This window comes from Balaenoptera borealis (assembly GCF_965194805.1).
Source record: "Balaenoptera borealis genome assembly, chromosome: 5".
NCBI lineage: Eukaryota > Metazoa > Chordata > Mammalia > Artiodactyla > Balaenopteridae > Balaenoptera > Balaenoptera borealis.
The window spans coordinates 69,493,012-69,510,777 of record NC_138862.1 but is presented as its reverse complement, the minus strand read 5'-3'; the positions used below and the strand labels follow the sequence as shown (position 1 = coordinate 69,510,777).

Sequence of the window (17,766 nt, the reverse complement as noted above, 5' to 3'; positions counted from 1 at the left end):
GCGTCCTTTGGGAGGCAAGAAGGGAGGCAGGCAGGTGTGGTGTGGAAGGGCCTTGAGCCGCAGCCCAGCGTGAGGGGACAGCAGGACAGCCGAGGGCCTGCACACCTGGTGCTTGAGTGGCTTCTCCTGCCTATTCAAGGAGCATGAAAGGGAAGGTGAGAGGCGGGGGCCTGCCCACCCCCAGCCAACATCCTGGGTCCCGGAGGAGCCTGTCTAGAAGAGGTGTGAGGGGCTCCCCAGTCAGCAGCTGCGGGGGGAGCCGGGACAGGCTTAGAACATCAGGTAGGGCTTGTGTGAACCTCGAGTTGCTCAGCTTTAAAGAGCCACAGCTGGAGGCGAGACTCTAGAACGTGCAACATGCTCAGGAGCTGCAACAGTGTGGGTGGGAGCTGAGGGGCTGGGCTGGGCTGGGGAGGAAGCAAGCAGGCGGCCGCGAGCTGCCTTTGTCTACTCTCGGGTGGGGCTCTTCCCCAGCAGGCTGATGGCTCCTGATGTGCAGAGGCCTCCTCAAGGCCAAAGTGAGGAGTGCTGACCCTTCCAAAGCTGCTCCCTGAGTCTCGACTTTCTCTAACTCCTGTCTCTTCACCCCCTGATGTTCTGCTCCCTTCCTCCCAACACACAGAGCCCCATGGGGTCCGTGACAGAGCTGGTAAACACACAGTGATGGGTATGCGGACAGACTGTGTGTTCTGACCTTTCAGCCGGGGTTCTTCCTGCCCTGCTGGGAGCATGGTGTTGATAAACCTGGCTTGATTGGCTCAGGCGATCAACATGGATACCACAGATAATGTAAATATTCTAAGTAGTCACAACAGAGTCGCATCTTTTCAGCATGCTTTTGTCCAGATGTGGAGTAGGCTTTTTAGACAACACCAGGGACCTAAGAAGTTGGGATCTGGAAGAAGATTCTTATAGATGTGAACCACAGGAATGAATGAACTTCTGGAATTTCCTTGCTGAGAAGGGCGTGCGTGCTTGTGGCTGTGGCTTTTGGCTACTGTGTATACATTCTGATTTCTGGCATACAGGGCTTAGCTAATGACTAGCAGGCTGGTTGATCGGTTCAGAACCAGGAGTGACTGGCAATTGTCAAACGAGTTCCCTTAGCATGCCCCCGCCATCCAGCCCCCTGGAGGGAGGTTAAGGGTAGCTTGTCAGAGCTGCTGTCTGCAGACCAAAGTGAATGAGGCCCCTGCAGGTGCTCAGGCTCACAAAGGCTGACACAATGTGCAAGTCAGGTTATAACTGGTACATCCAGGAAGGATGTTAGAGGTCTTCTAACCCCAGAGACGTTAGGATACTCCCCCAGAGCCCACTGTTAGCAGATGCTGTCTCTAAAATTCGGTGGCTCTGGCCTTAAGTTGGGCTCTTCTCTCTGAGCCTCGGTTTTCTTATTGATAGGCCGAGGGTAAGCTAAGGCCCCCTTGTGTTCTGGGGCTGTGCATAATAATCTAGGACAAGACACCAGCACCCTGGACTCCGACCCACTCCCAGCTCCTCCCTCTTGCATCACTAACAGTGTGACATTTTCACCAAGGCTCTGAACCTTGGAGTCAAAGGCCTGGGTTCAAATCCAGCTGATAAGAAGCAGCTGTCATTGTTAGCTCTGCGATTTGGGATATATTGCTCAACTTCTGAGTCTTCTTTTCATCTTTAAACTGAAAATCATACCTCTTATAGAGTTGCTTTGAAAATGAAAGTTAACTTAAGTAAAACTCTCAGTAGAGTACCTGGCTCCTGGTAAGCATTCAGTAAATGGATTATTTTTATTAGTAATAGTAGATACTGTGGTTCACGGTCACTTCACTTGGCTGGACCTGAGGTTTCCTTTCTGTGATACAGGATTTGGGTGGGAGTAGTGCTTCTCCGACTCTGCCATCCCCAAGGAAGTGGAGAAAGAACTAGTATTCTGAGGGTAGGGGCTTGAGGTGTAGCCTGAAGCAGCTTGCAGAAAGCATCACATTTCTTTGAAGTCTTAGGGTAATTTGTAAAATCAACTTATAGTTGTCATTTGGTACGACAATGTGAACACATTGGTTCTCATATAGAAATGCTTCCCCCAGATCTTTGAGTATAGTTGATGTTCCAGGAATGAGTTGCTCCACTCCGGGGTTGGGGGTGTGATGGCATCATTTCTTTTTTTTTTTTTTTCTGTGGACTTTGCCTTTTTTTTTTTTTTTTTTAACATCTTTACTGGAGTATAATTGCTTTATAATGTTGTGTTAGTTTCTGCTGTATAACAAAGTGAATCAGCTATACGTATACATATATCCCCATATCCCCTCCCTCTTGCGTCTCCCTCCTACCCTCCCTATGCCACCCCTCTAGGTGGTCACAAAGCACTGAGCTGATCTCCCTGTGCTATGCGGCTGCTTCCCACTAGCTATCTATTTTACATTTGGTAGTGTATATATGTCAATGCTACTCTCTCATTTCATCCCAGCTTACCCTTCCCCCTCCCTGTGTCCTCAAGTCCATTCCCTACATCTGCGTCTTTATTCCTGTCCTGCCCCTAGGTTCATCAGAACCATTTTTTTTTTTTTTTAGATTCCATATATATGTGTTAACATACAGTATTTGTTTTTCTCTTTCTGACTTCACTCTGTATGACAGACTCTAGTCCATCCACCTCCCTACAAATAACTCAGTTACATTTCTTTTTAATGGCCGAATAATATTCCATTGTATATATGTGCCACATCTTCTTTATCCATTCATCTGTCGATAGACCCTTAGTTTGCTTCCATGTCCTGGCTATTGTAAATAGTGCTGCAGTGAACATTGTGGTACATGTCTCCTTTTGGATTATGGTATTCTCAGGGTATATGCCTGGTAGTGGGATTGCTGGGTCATATGGTAGTTCTACTTTTAGTTTTTTAAGGAACCTCCATACTGTTCTCCATAGTGGCTGTATCAATTTACATTCCCACCAACAGTGCAAGAGGGTTCCCTTTTCTCCACACCCTCTCCAGCATTTATTGTTTGTAGATTTTTTGATAATGGCCATTCTGACCCGTGTGAGGTGATACCTCATTGTAGTTTAGATTTGCATTTCTCTAATGATTCGTGATGTTGAGCATCCTTTCATGTGTTTGTTGGCAATCTGTATATCTTCTTTGGAGAAATGTCTATTTAGGTCTTCTGCCCATTTTTGGATTGGGTTGTTTGTTTTTTGATATTCAGCTGCATGAGCTGCTTGTATATTTTGGAGATTAATCCGTTGTCAGTTGCTTCATTTGCAAATATTTTCTCTCATTCTGAGGGTTGTCTTTTTGTCTTGTTTATGGTTTACTTTGCTGTACAAAAGCTTTTAAGTTTCATTAGGTCCCATTTGTTTTTATTTCCATTTCTCTAGGAGGTGGGTCAAAAAGGATCTTGCTGTGATTTATGTCATAGAGTGTGCTGCCTATGTTGTCCTCTAAGAGTTTTATAGTGTCTGGCCTTTCATTTAAGTCTTTAATCCGTATTGAGTTTATTTTTGTGTATGGTGTTAGGAAGTGTTCTAATTTCATTCTTTTTTTTTTTAATAGATCTTTATTGGAGTATAATTGCTTCACAATACTGCGTTAGTTTCTGTTGTACACCAAAGAGTCTGTCTTTTCTCCATTGTATATTCTTGCTTCCTTTATCAAAGATGAGGTGACCATGTGTGTGGGTTTATCTCTGGGCTTTCTATCCTGTTCCATTGATCTATATTTCTGTTTTTGTGCTAGTACCATACTGTCTTGATTACTGTAGCTTTGTAGTATAGTCTGGAGTCCGGGAGCCTGATTCCTCCAGCTCCATTTTTCTTTCTCAAGATTGCTTTGGCTATTTAGGGTTTTTTGTGTTTCCATACAAATTGTGAATTTTTTTGTTCTAGTTCTATGAAAAATGCCATTGGTAGTTTGATAGGGATTTCATTGAATCTGTAGATTGCTTTGGGTAGTAGAGTCATTTTCACAATGTTGATTCTTCCAGTCCAAGAACATGGTATATCTCTCCATCTGTTTGTATCGTCTTTAATTTCTTTCATCAGTGTCTTATAGTTTTCTGCATACAGGTCTTTTGTCTCCTTAGCTAGGTTTATTCCTAGGTACTTTATTCTTTTGTTGCAGTGGTAAATGGGAGTGTTTCCTTAATTTCTTTTTCAGACTTTTTTGTCGTTAGTGTATAGGAATGCAAGAGATTTCTGTGCATTAATTTTCTATCTTGCTACTTTACCAAATTCATTGATTAGCTCTAGTAGTTTTCTGGTAGCATCTTTAGGATTCTCTATGTATAGTATCATGTCATCTGCAAACAGTGACAGTTTTACTTCTTCTTTTCCGATTTGGATTCCTTTTATTTCTTTTTCTTCTCTGATTGCTGTGGCTAAAACTTCCAAAACTATGTTGAATAATAGTGGTGAGAGTGGGCAACCTTGTCTTCTTCCTGATTTTAGAGGAAATGGTTTCAGTTTTTCACCATTGAGAACGATGTTGGTTGTGGATTTATCATATATGGCCTTTATTATGTTGAGGTTGGTTCCCTCTATGCCTACTTTCTTGTGAGTTTTTATCATGAATGGGTGTTGAATTTTGTCGAAAGCTTTTTCTGCATCAATTGAGATCATCGAATGGTTTTTATCCTTCAGTTTGTTAATATGGTGTATCACATTGATTGATCTGCATATATTGAAGAATCCTTGCATTCCTGGGAAAAACCCCACTTGATCAAGGTGTATGATCCTTTTAATGTGCTGTTGGATTCTGTTTGCTAATATTTTGTTGAGGATTTTTGCAGTTATATTCATCAGTGATATTGGCCTGTAGTTTTCTTTCTTTGTGACATCTTTGTCTGGTTTTGGTATCATGGTGTTGGTGGCCTCATAGAATGAGTTTGGGAGTGTTCCTCCCTCTGCTATATTTTGCAAGAGTTTGAGAAGGATAGGTGTTAGTTCTTCTGTAAATGTTTGATAGAATTCGCCTGTGAAGCCATCTGGTCCTGGGCTTTTGTTTGTTGGAAGATTTTTAATCACAGTTTCAATTTCTGTGCTTGTGATTGGTCTGTTTATATTTTCTATTTCTTCCTGGTTCAGTCTCGGAAGGTTGTGCTTTTCTAAGAATTTGTCCATTTCTTCCAGGTTGCCCATTTTATTGGCATATAGTTGCTTGTAGTAATTTCTCATGATCCTTTGTATTTCTGCAGTGTCAGTTGTTACTTCTCCTTTTTCATTTCTAATTCTGTTGATTTGAATCTTCTCCCTTTTTTTCTTGATGAGTCTGGCTAATGGTTTATCAATTTTATCTTCTCAAAGAAGCAGCTTTTAGTTTTATGGATCTTTGCTATTGTTTCCTTCATTTCTTTTTCATTTATTTCTGATCTCATCTTTATGATTTCTTTCCTTCTGCTAACTTTTGGGGTTTTTTTGTTCTTCTTTCTCTAATTGCTTTAGGTGTAAAGTTAGGTTGTTTATTTGAGATTTTTCTTGTTTCTTTAGGTAGGATTGTATTGCTATATGCTTCCCTCTTAGAACTGCTTTTGCTGCATCCCATAGGTTTTGGGTTGTCATGTTTTCATTGTCATTTGTTTCTATGTATTTTTTGACTTCCTGTTTGATTTCTTCAGTGATCTCTTGGTTATTTAGTACTGTATCATTTAGCCTCCATGTGTTTGTATTTTTTACAGCTTTTTTCCTGTAATTGGCATCTAGTCTCATAGCATTGTTTTCGGAAAAGATACTTGATATGATTTCAATTTTCTTAAGTTTACTGAGGCTTGATTTGTGACCCAAGATATGATCTATCCTGGAGAATGTTCCATGAGCACTTGAGAAGAAAGTGTATTCTGTTGTTTTTGGATGGAATGTCCTATAAATATCAATTAAGTCCATCTGGTCTAATGTATCATTTAAAGCTTGTGTTTCCTTATTTTCACTTTGGATGGTCTGTCCATTGGTGAAAGTGGGGTGTTAAAGTCCCCTACTATTATTATGTTACTGTCAATTTCCCGTTTTATGGCTGTTAACATTTGCCTTATGTATTGAGGTGCTCCTATGTTGGGTGCATAAATATTTACGATGGTTATATCTTCTTCTTGGATCGATCCCTTGATCATTATGTAGTGTCCTTCTTTGTCTCTTGTAATAGTCTTTATTTTAAAGTCTATTTTGTCTGATATGAGAATTGCTACTCCAGCTTTCTTTTGATTTCCATTTGCCTGGAATATCTTTTCCCATCCCCTCACTTTCAGTCTGTATGTGTCCCTAGGTCTGAAGTGGGTCTCTTGTAGACAGCATATATACAGGTCTTGTTTTTGTATCCATTCAGCCAGCCTGTGTCTTTTGGTTGGAGCATTTAATGCATTTACTTTTAAGGTAATTATCGATAGTATGTTCCCATTACCATTTGCTTAATTGTTTTTGGTTTGTTATTGTAGGTCTTTTCCTTCTCTTGTGTTTCCTGCCTAGAGAAGTTCCTTTAGCATTTGTTGTAAAGCTGGTTTGGTGGTGCTCAATTCTCTTAACTTTTGCTTGTCTGTAAAGGTTTTAATTTCTCCATCTAATCTGAATGAGATCCTTGCCAGGTAGAGTAATCTTGTTTGTAGGTTTTTCCTTATCATCACTTTAAATATGTCCTGCCACTCACCTCTGGCTTGCAGAGTTTCTGCTGAAAAATCAGCTGTTAACCTTTTGGGGATTCCCTTGTATGTTATTTGTTGCTTTTCCCTTGCTGCTTTTAATATTTTTTCTTTATTTTTAATTTTTAATAGTTTGATTAATATGCGTCTTGGCATGTTTCTCCTTGGATTTATCCTGTATGGGGCTCTCTTTGCTTCCTGTACTTGATTGACTATTTCCTTTCCCATGTTAGGGAAGTTTTCAACTATAATCTCTTCAAATATGTTCTCAGACCCTTTCTTTTTCTCTTCTTCTGGGACCCCTATAATTTGAATGTTGGTGCATTTAATGTTGTCCCAGAGGTCTCTGGGACTGTCCTCAATTCTTTTCATTCTTTTTTCTTTATTCTGCTCTGCAGTAGTTATTTCCACTATTTTATCTTCCAGGTCATTTATCCGTTCTTCTGCCTCAGTTATTCTGCTATTGATTCCTTCTAGAGAATTTTTAATTTCATTTATTGTGTTGTTCATCATTGTTTGTTCGCTCTTTAGTTCTTCTAGGTCCTTGTGAAACGTTTCTTGTATTTTCTCCATTCTATTTCCAAGATTTTGGATCATCTTTACTACCATTACTCTGAATTCTTTTTCAGGTCGACTGCCTATTTCCTCTTCATTTATTTGGTCTAGTGGTTTTTTTACCTTGTTCCTTCATCTGCTGCATATTTCTCTGTCTTCTCATTTTGTTTAACTTACTGTGTTTGGGGTCTCCTTTTCACAGGCTGCAGGTTCTTAGTTCCCATTGATTTTGGTGTCTGACCCTAGTGGCTAAGGTTGGTTCAGTGGCTTGTGTAGGCTTCCTGGTGGAGGGGACTGGTGCCTGTTTTCTGGTGGGTGGAGCTGGATCTTGTCTTTCTGGTGGGCAGGGCCGCATCCAGTGGTGTCTTTTGGGGTGTCTGTGAACTTAGTATGATGTTAGGCAGCCTCTCTGCTAATGGGTGGGTTGTGTTCCTGTCTTGTTGTTTGGCATGGGGCGTCTAGCACTGGAGCTTGCTGGCCGTTGGGTGGAGCTTGTTCTTAGCATTGAGACACAGATCTCTGGGAGAGCTCTTGCCAATTGATATTACATGGGGCCGGGAGGTCTGTGGTGGTCCAGTGTGCTGAACTCGGCTCTCCCGCCTCGGAGCCTCAGGCCTGACACCAGGCTGGAGCACCAAGACCCTGTCTGTCGCTCAGCTCAGAAGAAAAGGGAGAAAAAAAGAAAGAAAGAAAATATATTAAAAACAAAAATTTTTTTAATTATTAAAATAATAATAATAAAAAAGAAGAGAGCAACCAAACCAATAAACAAATCCGCCAATGATAACAAGCACTAAAAACTAAACTAAGATAAACATAAAAATCAGAAACAAATCAGTCAGACAGCAAACCCCAAATTTACAGTTGCTCCCAAAGTCCACCGCCTCAATTTTGGGGCGATTCGTTCGTTGCCTATTCAGGCATTCCACAGATGTAGGGTACCTCAAGTTGATTGTGGGGATTTAATCCGATGCCCTTGAGGCTACACGGAGAGATTTCCCTTTCTCTTCTTTGTTCCCACAGCTCCTGGGTTTCAGCTTTGGTTTTGGCCCCACCTTTGCATGTAGGTTGCCCTCAGGCACCTGTTCCCCGCCCAGGCAGGAGGGGGTTAAAGCCACGGCTGATTAGGGCTCTCTTGTTCACTCAGACCGGGGGGTGAGGGGGGTGGGGGGGTACGGTAGTCATAATTGGAATGCGGGGCGAGCCTGCGGCGGCAGAGGCCAGTGTGATGTTGCAACAGCCTGAGGTGCCCCGTGTGTTCTCCCAGGGAAGTTGTCCCTGGATCACAGGACCCTGACAGTGCAGGGCTGCATAGGTTCCCAGTGGGGTGGGGTGGGGAGGGGGTGTGTGTGGATAGCGATCTGTGCTTGCACACAGGCTTCTTGGTGGCTGCAGCAGCAGCATTAGTGTTTTATGCCTGTCTTTGGGGTCTGAGCTGGTATTTGTGGCTTGTGCCCATCTCTGGAGCTGACTTAGGTGGTGCTCTGCCTTCTGTGGGCACAGGGGGAAGGAATCCCCTCTCCTCGCACACCCCAAAACAATGGTCTCTTGCCACTTAGGCAGGTCCAGACTTTTTCCTGGACTCCCTCCCGGCTAGCTATGGCGCACTAGCCCCCTCAGGCTGCGTTCACGCAGCCAACCCCAGTCCTCTCCCTGGGATCTGACCTCTGAAGCCCGAGCCTCAGCTCCCAGCCCCCACCTGTCCCAGCTGGCGGGTGAGCAGACAAGCCTCTCAGGCTGGTGAGTGCTGGTCAGTACTGATCCTCTGTGCAGGAATCTCTCCACACCCCTGTTGCTGTGCTCTCCTCTGTGGCTCCGAAGCTCCCCCCTCCACCGCCCTCAGTCTCCGCCAGTGAAGGGGCTTCCTAGTGTATGGAAACTTTTCCTCCTTCACAGCTCCCTCCCCGAGGTGCAGGTCCTGCCCCTACTTTTTGTCTCTGTTTTTTCTTTTTTCTTTTGCCAGGTACAATTTTTTGCCAGAAAATCCCCACCCAGGTACATGGGGATTTTCTTGCCTTTTGGGAAGTCTGAGGTCTTCTGCCAGCGTTCAGTAGGTGTTCTGTAGGGGTTGTTCCACATGTAGATGTATTTTTGATGTATTTGGGGGAAGGAAGGTGATCTCCACGTCTTACTCCTCCACCATCTTGAAGGTCCCCCCAATGGCATCATTTCTAAGGTCCCTTCCAGCCCTGAATTTCAGGTTCCCAGGGTGAGCAAGTCTCCTCCAGAAAGGGCCTGAGGTTGGTACCCAAGAATCCTAAAGGAACCTCGAGAGACAGGCTCCCCTGTGCCCCTCACCCTAGTGGGGCTGCACAGTGCTAGGTGGGTGCCACCAGCAGAGGAGGGAAGATGATGCAGCCCCTCAGAGTGAAGACTGAAGAAGCCTGAAGGAGGAGCGGGAATGTGTCTGAGCCTGACTTTCTTCCCTTGGGCTGATAAACCTGGTTGGGTTGGGTTGGCAGCTCTCCACCACCCCAGGTAAATTCCAGGAAACACTAAGCCATTGTTTCTCATCCAGAACTGGAGGCTGTACTGGGGACAGGTCCTCATGTCATGGGAGGGCAGGTAAGGGCAAGGGGTGAACTGCCTGTGGAAACACAGGGCTTGTCACACTGCCAAAGCATCCTCCTGGCCATTCTAATGCAGCACCCAAGGCCAGGGTCTGGGGTTGTGCCCAGACAGAGGGAGGAGAACCGAGGGGAGTCTGGAGAAGAGCAGCACGTTTTGGGGGAGAACACAGAGATGTCTGGCCTGTGAATGGGAAGAGAGAGCATCTCTGTGCGTGGGGTGAGGCATATCTACTGATGGTGGTGTGAGTCCTACATAGACTTGCTAGAGATTAGCCAGTAAGCATGGTCTCTCCCTCAGGCAAGAGGGATTGAAATGAAGGCATCCATTTGTTTGGGACAAATAAAAGGGGCTTTCTCTGGGCAGGGGATTGACTACATTAGTCAAATCTGTACCCATCAGGTATCATTCCAATAAAATCTGAGGGACTACCAACACAGTTGTTATACTGGAAATTTCCTTTTGGGCATGGTGTTTATTATGATAAGATTCAACATATCTTGCTAAATCCTTCCCGAGCATGTTACCAAATTGAGCCAGGATTTGGAGTAAGAAAGACTGGATTCTAGTTCTGCTTTATTAGCTATTGACTTTAGGCAAGTCACTTGGTCTTTGAGCCTCAGATTTCCTATCAATAAAATGGGGTTGTAACGTATCTCAATATGTTGTGAAGTTGAAATGAGATCTTGATTGGGAAAGTATTTCATAAATTGTCAGTAGCTCGAAGTTTATTATAAATCAAAAGCTTTTGGTAGCATTATCTAAGAACATGCTACCCTCTAGGCCCTCTGCAACCTAGTCTCAATCAATTTAATGACTATATCTCTCAAAACCTCCCTTCACCCACCCCTTTCCCAGGTGAGTTTCCTTGCACTGAGACATGTACCACCATCTTCCCCTGCCCAGCTCAGCTCTCTACTGCAGAGCTCACTTGCTTAGATGATCCTGATTCATTCTCATGAATTCTCGTGCCTTGGAAACTTCAGAGATCCCTGTCCTCCTCCAGTCTTTGAGGATACGTAAGTCCACTCTGGGCCCAATTCCTCATCTGTAAAGTGAGGGGGTTGGGCTAGATGATTTAGGTCCCCTACCAACCCTCACATTCTGCGATCCAGCCGTATTCCACTGTTCTAACCAGGAAGCTAGAATTTGGGATGAGAGCAATGCATATTGTCTAGCCAATGACAAGTAACTGAGTAAAAGAAGTGAATGTAAGAGTGTGAATTAGTAATCTACTCTCTGTGATAGATGAGGCTATGTTTGAGGCAGTTTTTCTTTTTTTTTTTAATTTCTTTTTTTTTGTCTGCATCAGGTCTTAGTTGCACACGGGGTCTTCATTGAGGCATGCAGGATCTTTCATTGAGGCATAGGCTTCTCTCTAGTTGTGGTGTGTGGGTGTTCTCTCTCTAGTTGTGGCGTGAGGGCTCCAGAGCATGTAGGCTCTATAGTTTGTGGCACGTGGGCTCTATAGTTTGTGGCACGTGGGCTCTCTCATTGAGGCACGTGAGCTCAGTAGTTGTGGCGTTCGGGCTCAGTTGTCCTGCGGCATGTGGGATCTTAGTTCCCTGACCAGGGATTGAACCCATGTCCCCTGCATTAGAAGGCGGATTCTTTACCACTGGACCACTAGGGAAGTCCCTGATGCAATATTTCAATGAATGAGAACATATAAGTGAAATGTGATACCTCTGATTGGTCCTCCTAGTTGACTGTTACCAGAGAGTCATCATTTGCTAAGTGCTTGCTATGTGCCAGGCATGCTTAGAAATTGCATTGCAGTTACAGTGTGTTGGGTATTCTGAGTATCTACTTTGTGTTAGATACTTGACCTTCCCTCTAATCTCCACAGAGCCCTACAGAACAGATTTACGGATGGGAAAATTGAGGTTTAGAGAGATTAAGTAAATCACCCATGGTCATCTGGCTACTAAGTGGCAGAAGCAGGTTCAAGTGCAGCATGTCTGACTACACAGCCTGTGATGGGATGGCTTGCCCAAGTCCGCTGGCTGGCATCACCACCCAGCTTACTCTTAGATTGTCAATTTCTTGTTCCTAGTGTCCCAGGACTGGCGGTTACCCCAACAGTGTTCTTGATTCAGCTCTGGGCTTGACCTTAAAGTAGGAATTGATCATTTCTCTCTGGTTGGGGCAGCCAACCTAAAAATTCCAGGGGAAAAACCCACCTGGATTTAGCACCCTCCCTCCTCTGGCATGTTGGAGACACCCGGTCTTGGCTCCCTCCTCATTCCTCTTCTCTGTGCACCTGCCGCCTTGTCTCAGTGCTAACCAAGAGTGCGAGAGAAACTAGAAATGCATACATTGTTGGCCAGGCCTTTGGCTTCAGCTGGAAGAGGCAGGTTTCCTCTGTGGGAGTAAGTAGAAAACAATTGCAAGTTCGCATTTCAAATCCCAGAGCCTGTAGGAGTTGGTGAAGCAGGCTGGCTTGCCTCATATTCTCATGCTGTGTCAGGGTTTGCCAAAGAAGGATCCCCACACCTCTCAGTAAGGGAAGCTCGGGGAAACAGGGACGTGGTGGAGCCAGCTTGGGCCCCAGGAGGTCCAGCAGGAGCTGTGGACGCCTATGGCTGGAGAGAGTCTTCAGACTCAGCCCTCGTTCTCATCAGCATCCACATCTCTGCAGACCCTCCTGTCGACTGTGCTTCCCGCTCCCCCTCTCCTTGGAAGACACTGTTCCAGCCGGTGCCTGAGCCTGTCACGGGGAAAGGCAGGCCTCCCATAGAAGGGTCTTTCTCATTCTCTCTCCTCGCATCAGCCAGGCATTAGTCCAGCCACAGGGCTAGTGTCTTCCCAGGAGAAACAGGCCATGGGGAGCTGGCAACTCCCCTAAACTGTGTGGAGAGAAGCTGGGTCCGTGTTCAGTAGCCGGGCCTGGGCGAGCTCCGCTCACGGTTCACTGGCAGCCGTGCTCAGCACCCAAGGGCCCTCCCGGCACAGGGTCCTCTGGGCCGGTCCCCTCAGAGCATCGCCACAAGGCCAGCTCCCGGCAGAAAGCCGAGGGGCAGCATGTGCTTCCAGTGGCTCAGAAAGACGGGATGGGACATGCCTGTCTGGAGCTGGAGAAGCTGCTCAGGGTCCCTCCAGGGAGGGTGTGATCAGCAGAATCATGGACTCCCTTCCTGGGCCTTCTTTTCCAGAGCTTTCCTAGGCTTCACTAAAGACCAGGAGGGGAATGGCCGGACAGACTCAGGGCACAGAGTGGGGACCCTTCCCTTTACTCCCTCCCCTCCACTCTCACCCCTCGGACACTACGTCCCTAATAGCGCACCCACCACCCCTGCCCACCTGCCACCCCTCCCATGTGCTCCCCCTGCCCAAGACTCCGGTTTCAAAATAAATTACTAAATGTTGGCTAAATTGGAGGAAGGAGAGGAAGAATGAAGTGGTAGAAAGAAAAGGAATATATTCCACTTGCTTTATGAGCAAATGACTCTCCCCAGCACCCTGCCCCATTAATTTTGCTGTTAATATTTGCCGCTCTGCTAAGGGAATCACCTTAAGTACTTAGTCCACTCCTGACACTTAATAAGTGCTCACTAAACTGGAGCCATTATTGGTTCCTTTTTCTCCTCTTTTTCCTGGGGTTTCCCCTCAGCTCTTTCAGCCCCAGCCCCTCTCTGGACAGACCTCACAGAATCAGAAGCTCGACCTGGGAGAGGCCAGAGGCTGCGAAGCTGGAATGACTGCATTCATGCCCATTCCTAGCGCCGGCCCAGGCTTCAGTCTTCCTGGCTTGTGCCTGTGTCTCACAAGTGCGCCCCGAGGACCAGACGCGCCTGTCAGCCTGTGAAGCCCTGTGTGGCGGGCCTGGAACAGAAGTCTCTTCTTTCTCCTCTCCTGGTGTCCCAAAGCATCTTGTCTCTGCTGTGGGCTTGGCTCCCCCTGCTGGAACCTTTCCTACCTGCCCAGGTGTCCTACGGAGAGCTGGCAACAGTCCTAGAGACACAGGTGAGCTGGGGCAGGAAGGTCCAGAGAGGCCCTTCAGGTCAGAGAGAGAACCAGAGCTGGGAAGTGGCTTTCTCAAGGTCACACAGTGGCTAGGGTGCAGCCTCAGTGAGCACTGGAGCCTCTGACTCTCTGAGCTACTTAACCGTCAGGTGCTGCCTGCCAGTTTTCCTGAGCTGGCCCCCTTGTTGGCCAAGGCTGCTTCTATCCTCTGAGCTTCTGACAGAAATCTTAAAACAACAATGACACCAACAACATTAACAGTAGCAGCCACCATGGATGGAGCACTTATTCTGTGCCAGAGACTGGGCCGGGCTGCTTTTTATACACATTGCTGACCCTCATAAGCGGCCCTGCAGGTAGGAGAGTATTAATAGTAGCTCCATTTTACAGATGAGTAAACTAAGACTTTCAGAGGTTGTCACTTGCCTCAGGCCACACAGTTTCGCAGTGGAGAATGCACATCTGACTGCACAGCGGTCTGTTCCCTGCTGAGGGGCACCCTGTCGATGGAAGCCACAAGCGCCGTTCCTGCTCCCCGAGTGGATTTCCTGGGCTCCCACGGACCGAGGTGGGGCTGCTCCTGCCTGCGGCCTCACAGCGCTCATGTCACGGGCACATCGGCGTGGCTTAGCAGGATGGAGGGGGAGGCAAGGTATTTGAGAAGGGGATGGTTGAATAAACACTCCTGTGACCCCAAACTTGCTTCTGCAGGGATGACACTGCTAACGAGCTGAGTGAACTTCAGGATGTTGCGAAGACTGTGATAGGAATGTGCATGTTGCTAATTTAATCATAATCAGGGTTTCTGGCTCTGATTTCTTTTTGCATGTGACTTTTACTGCAGAAAGCTTCTCTCAGCTGGTCTCCTTAAATCTCAAATTAAGCAAGAATCCCAACAGTAAGAGAGCAGCTCCAGGAGAGGAGGCCTCACTCGTTCACACTGTGTGTTCCTTTGGCTGTGTTTTTTTGGTTTGATCCCCTTTTAAGAAAATTTAAAAATAACTTTCTGGGCTTCCCGGGTGGCGCAGTGGTTGAGAATCTGCCTGCCAATGCAGGGGACACAGGTTCGAGCCCTGGTCTGGGAAGATCCCACATGCCGCGGAGCAACTGGGCCCGTGAGCCACAATTACTGAGCCTGCGCGTCTGGAGCCTGTGCTCCGCAACAAGAGAGGCCGCGGTAGTGAGAGGCCCGCGCACCACGATGAAGAGTGGCCCCCGCTTGCCGCAACTAGAGAAAGCCCTCGCACAGAAATGAAGACCCAACACAGCCATAAATAAATATATAAATAAATTTAAAAAAAAACAAAAAACTTTCTGCCAAAGATGTGGGCACTCAGGGTAGAGCTGCTGAGTGGGCACCCTCCTGCTGCCCGTGGTCTGCTCCTCTGATGACGTGACCAGGCTGAAGCGGGTAGGTCACCTGCCTGTAGAAGCCCAGCCTTCCTTTTTTTTTAAAATAAATTTATTTATTTATTTATTTATTTATTTATTTATTTATGGCTGTGTTGGGTCTTTGTTACTGCGCACGGGCTTTCTCTAGTTGCGGCGAGCGGGGGCTACTCTTCATTGTGGCGCACGGGCCTCTCATTGCAGTGGCTTCTCTTGTTGCAGAGCACGGGCTCTAGGCACATGGGCTTCAGTAGTTGTGGCATGCAGGCTGCTCGACCCCGTGTCCCCTGCATTGGCAGGTGGATTCTTAACCACTGCTCCACCAGGGAAGTCTGCCCGACCTTCCTTTAATATGTCTTTCAAGAGGAAAGGCCCAGGACGCCATGGGGAGGGAAGGACTGCCTGTGGGCTCAGGGAAGAACTCAGTTGGGGCGGGGGGAGGGAAGGAGTGGGCTGGCTTTACCTGATATCCCTTAAGAACCCGGAAACCTGGGCCCAAGTCTCTCAAGGATGCCAGCAGGAAACCCAGAGAGTGTACCCAGGGCCAGGTATGATTGTGCTCACTTCACACCCAGGCAGCCGGAGAAGCAAAGAGAGGAAAGGATTCACAAGTTACATGCCAGGTTTAGAGCCAGGACTGGTACCCATGTGTCTGGAACCAAATGCCTACAGGCCCCAGAGAGGTAGACTGTTTATTGTTGTGACCTGTTCGCCCACTCCTTTCCCTACATCCTCTCTCTAATGTTCACATGTTTGCTCCACAACAAAAGTAAGTGATACCATAGTTTGGAAGTGATTTTTTATGCTTTTTTAGCCCAACTTTCAATTTACTCATATATTCCACAAGTATTTGTTGAGAACTTACTGTGTGCTCATCCATATTCTAGGCATTAGGGATACAGTAGTGAGCGAACTACAGAGGCCCCATGACCTAGTGGAGGGGCTTATGTTCCAGTGGGGGAGACAGATGTTAATCACATAACCACATGACTGCATGGTGGCCAACTATGATGTGTGTGATAGACACACCTTCCATGATTTTGTCCGAATTACTGTCCTTAGTTCTGTCCAATTCACAATGACTTTCCAGTCTCTGGTTGCTCCCCAGAGACCTCTGTCTAGGAGACCTAGATCTGGAGTCATCTCTGTTCCTCAGGGTGAGGAGCATTGTTTTTCTGGATTCATTTCTTCCTTTATTATCCATAAAATATTCAACTATCTACCATGTGCAAGGTCTTCCAGAGTCTGTGGTGCATATTCAGTCTTGACCAAGAACTCAGTTGCCTTAAAGGTGTTCTCTTCATCAGTGTCTGTCTTCAAATCTCCCTGGTCCACATATGTTCAACCATTCCCCTTGGAAAAAAAGATGGAATCAAATTAGGTATTGATTCGCCCTCTCTCCCACCTGCCCCTCAAAGCCGCACACCACTACTCCTATAAAACCACTATTCCCTTTCCACTTGTGTGCTCTTACGGAGGACAGAAGAACAGATGGTGATGGAGAGAGCAGGAGATAGGGTAGAGCAATGGTTCTCAAAGTGGGCCCTGGGGACCCTGGGACTCTTTCATAGGCCCAGGAGGTCTAAATAATTTTTGTAATAAGATGTCATTTGCTTTTTATAATAAGATGTCATTGCTTTTTTCACTCTCCTTTTCTCTCAAACGGAGTTTTTCAGCAGGTACGAACACTGTGATGCCACAACCAACTGGATGCAGAAGCACATATGAAAACCTAGCTGTCTTCTATTAAGCCAGACATTAAAGAAATTTGCAAAAAACAAACAACTCTTCTTACTAAACTGTTTTTTTGGTTTTGTTTCAGAAAATGTATTTTTCTTTTAAAAGTGTTATTTATGTTAACCTAATGGGCTTATTATTGATGTTTTAAATGAACTACTATTTCTTAGTTTTAATACAGTAAAACTTTAATTTAATACAGTAAAATATTGATAGCAGCAATTCACACACAAAAGCTCTTTGGGATCTTCAATAATTTTAGGAGTATGAAGGGACCCTGAGACCAAAAAGTTTGAGAACTGCTGAGCTAGTGGCTAAGGGGTCAGCTAGGTGTTAGGAGAAGGCCAGTTACTCAAGAATCAGACATGAGCCAGTAGAAAAGCTTAAATCCACATCATTTCTGATTTGGACATCTGCAGTCTGTCCCAAGGTGTGAGTTGCATAGGATGAGAGATTCCTTTGGAACTACAGAAATACCTTCTGTCCCCTGGAGGAGAAGGACTGGATTGGGCATCCCCTCGCCACCATGTTTTAGAAGTATGCGCCAGGGACCACTCCTGAAGCTCTCCAGGGGTCAGGACCCGTGCTGCTAGGTCCTGTTCTCAACGTGAACACAGTCTGTGGAGCATGGTTCAAATCTCAGCCCAGATTCCTTAAGACAGGAACACAGGAGTCCCCCATCCACCTGCTCTCTGAGCTTGCTCCCACTCCAGGGATCATAAACAGGGCTTCTTCCGCTCAAGGAGGAGGGAGCTAGGTCTCAGGAGGCAAGGGTCCCATGAGCCCTGGGTGGTAATCCCAGGCCACATGTGCCTAGAGATGGGTGTGGAGTTGGGGGTGTGCCCAGCCCCTCCAAGCACTCAGCTCTCGGCTTGACAGTGTCCTCCCTTTGCTCCACACTCAGATTGGAACCTGCAGCTCTGAACAAGTAAAAACCTGTGAGCTTCCATC

General features: G+C 46.2%; 1 protein-coding gene across 3 annotated transcripts in view; it reads left to right on the top strand.

Moving 5' to 3' along the window:
• The window catches only part of MYLK (myosin light chain kinase), a 276,906-nt gene that overhangs the window by 72,282 nt on the left and 186,858 nt on the right, over positions 1–17,766 (top strand). The window lies entirely within an intron of this gene.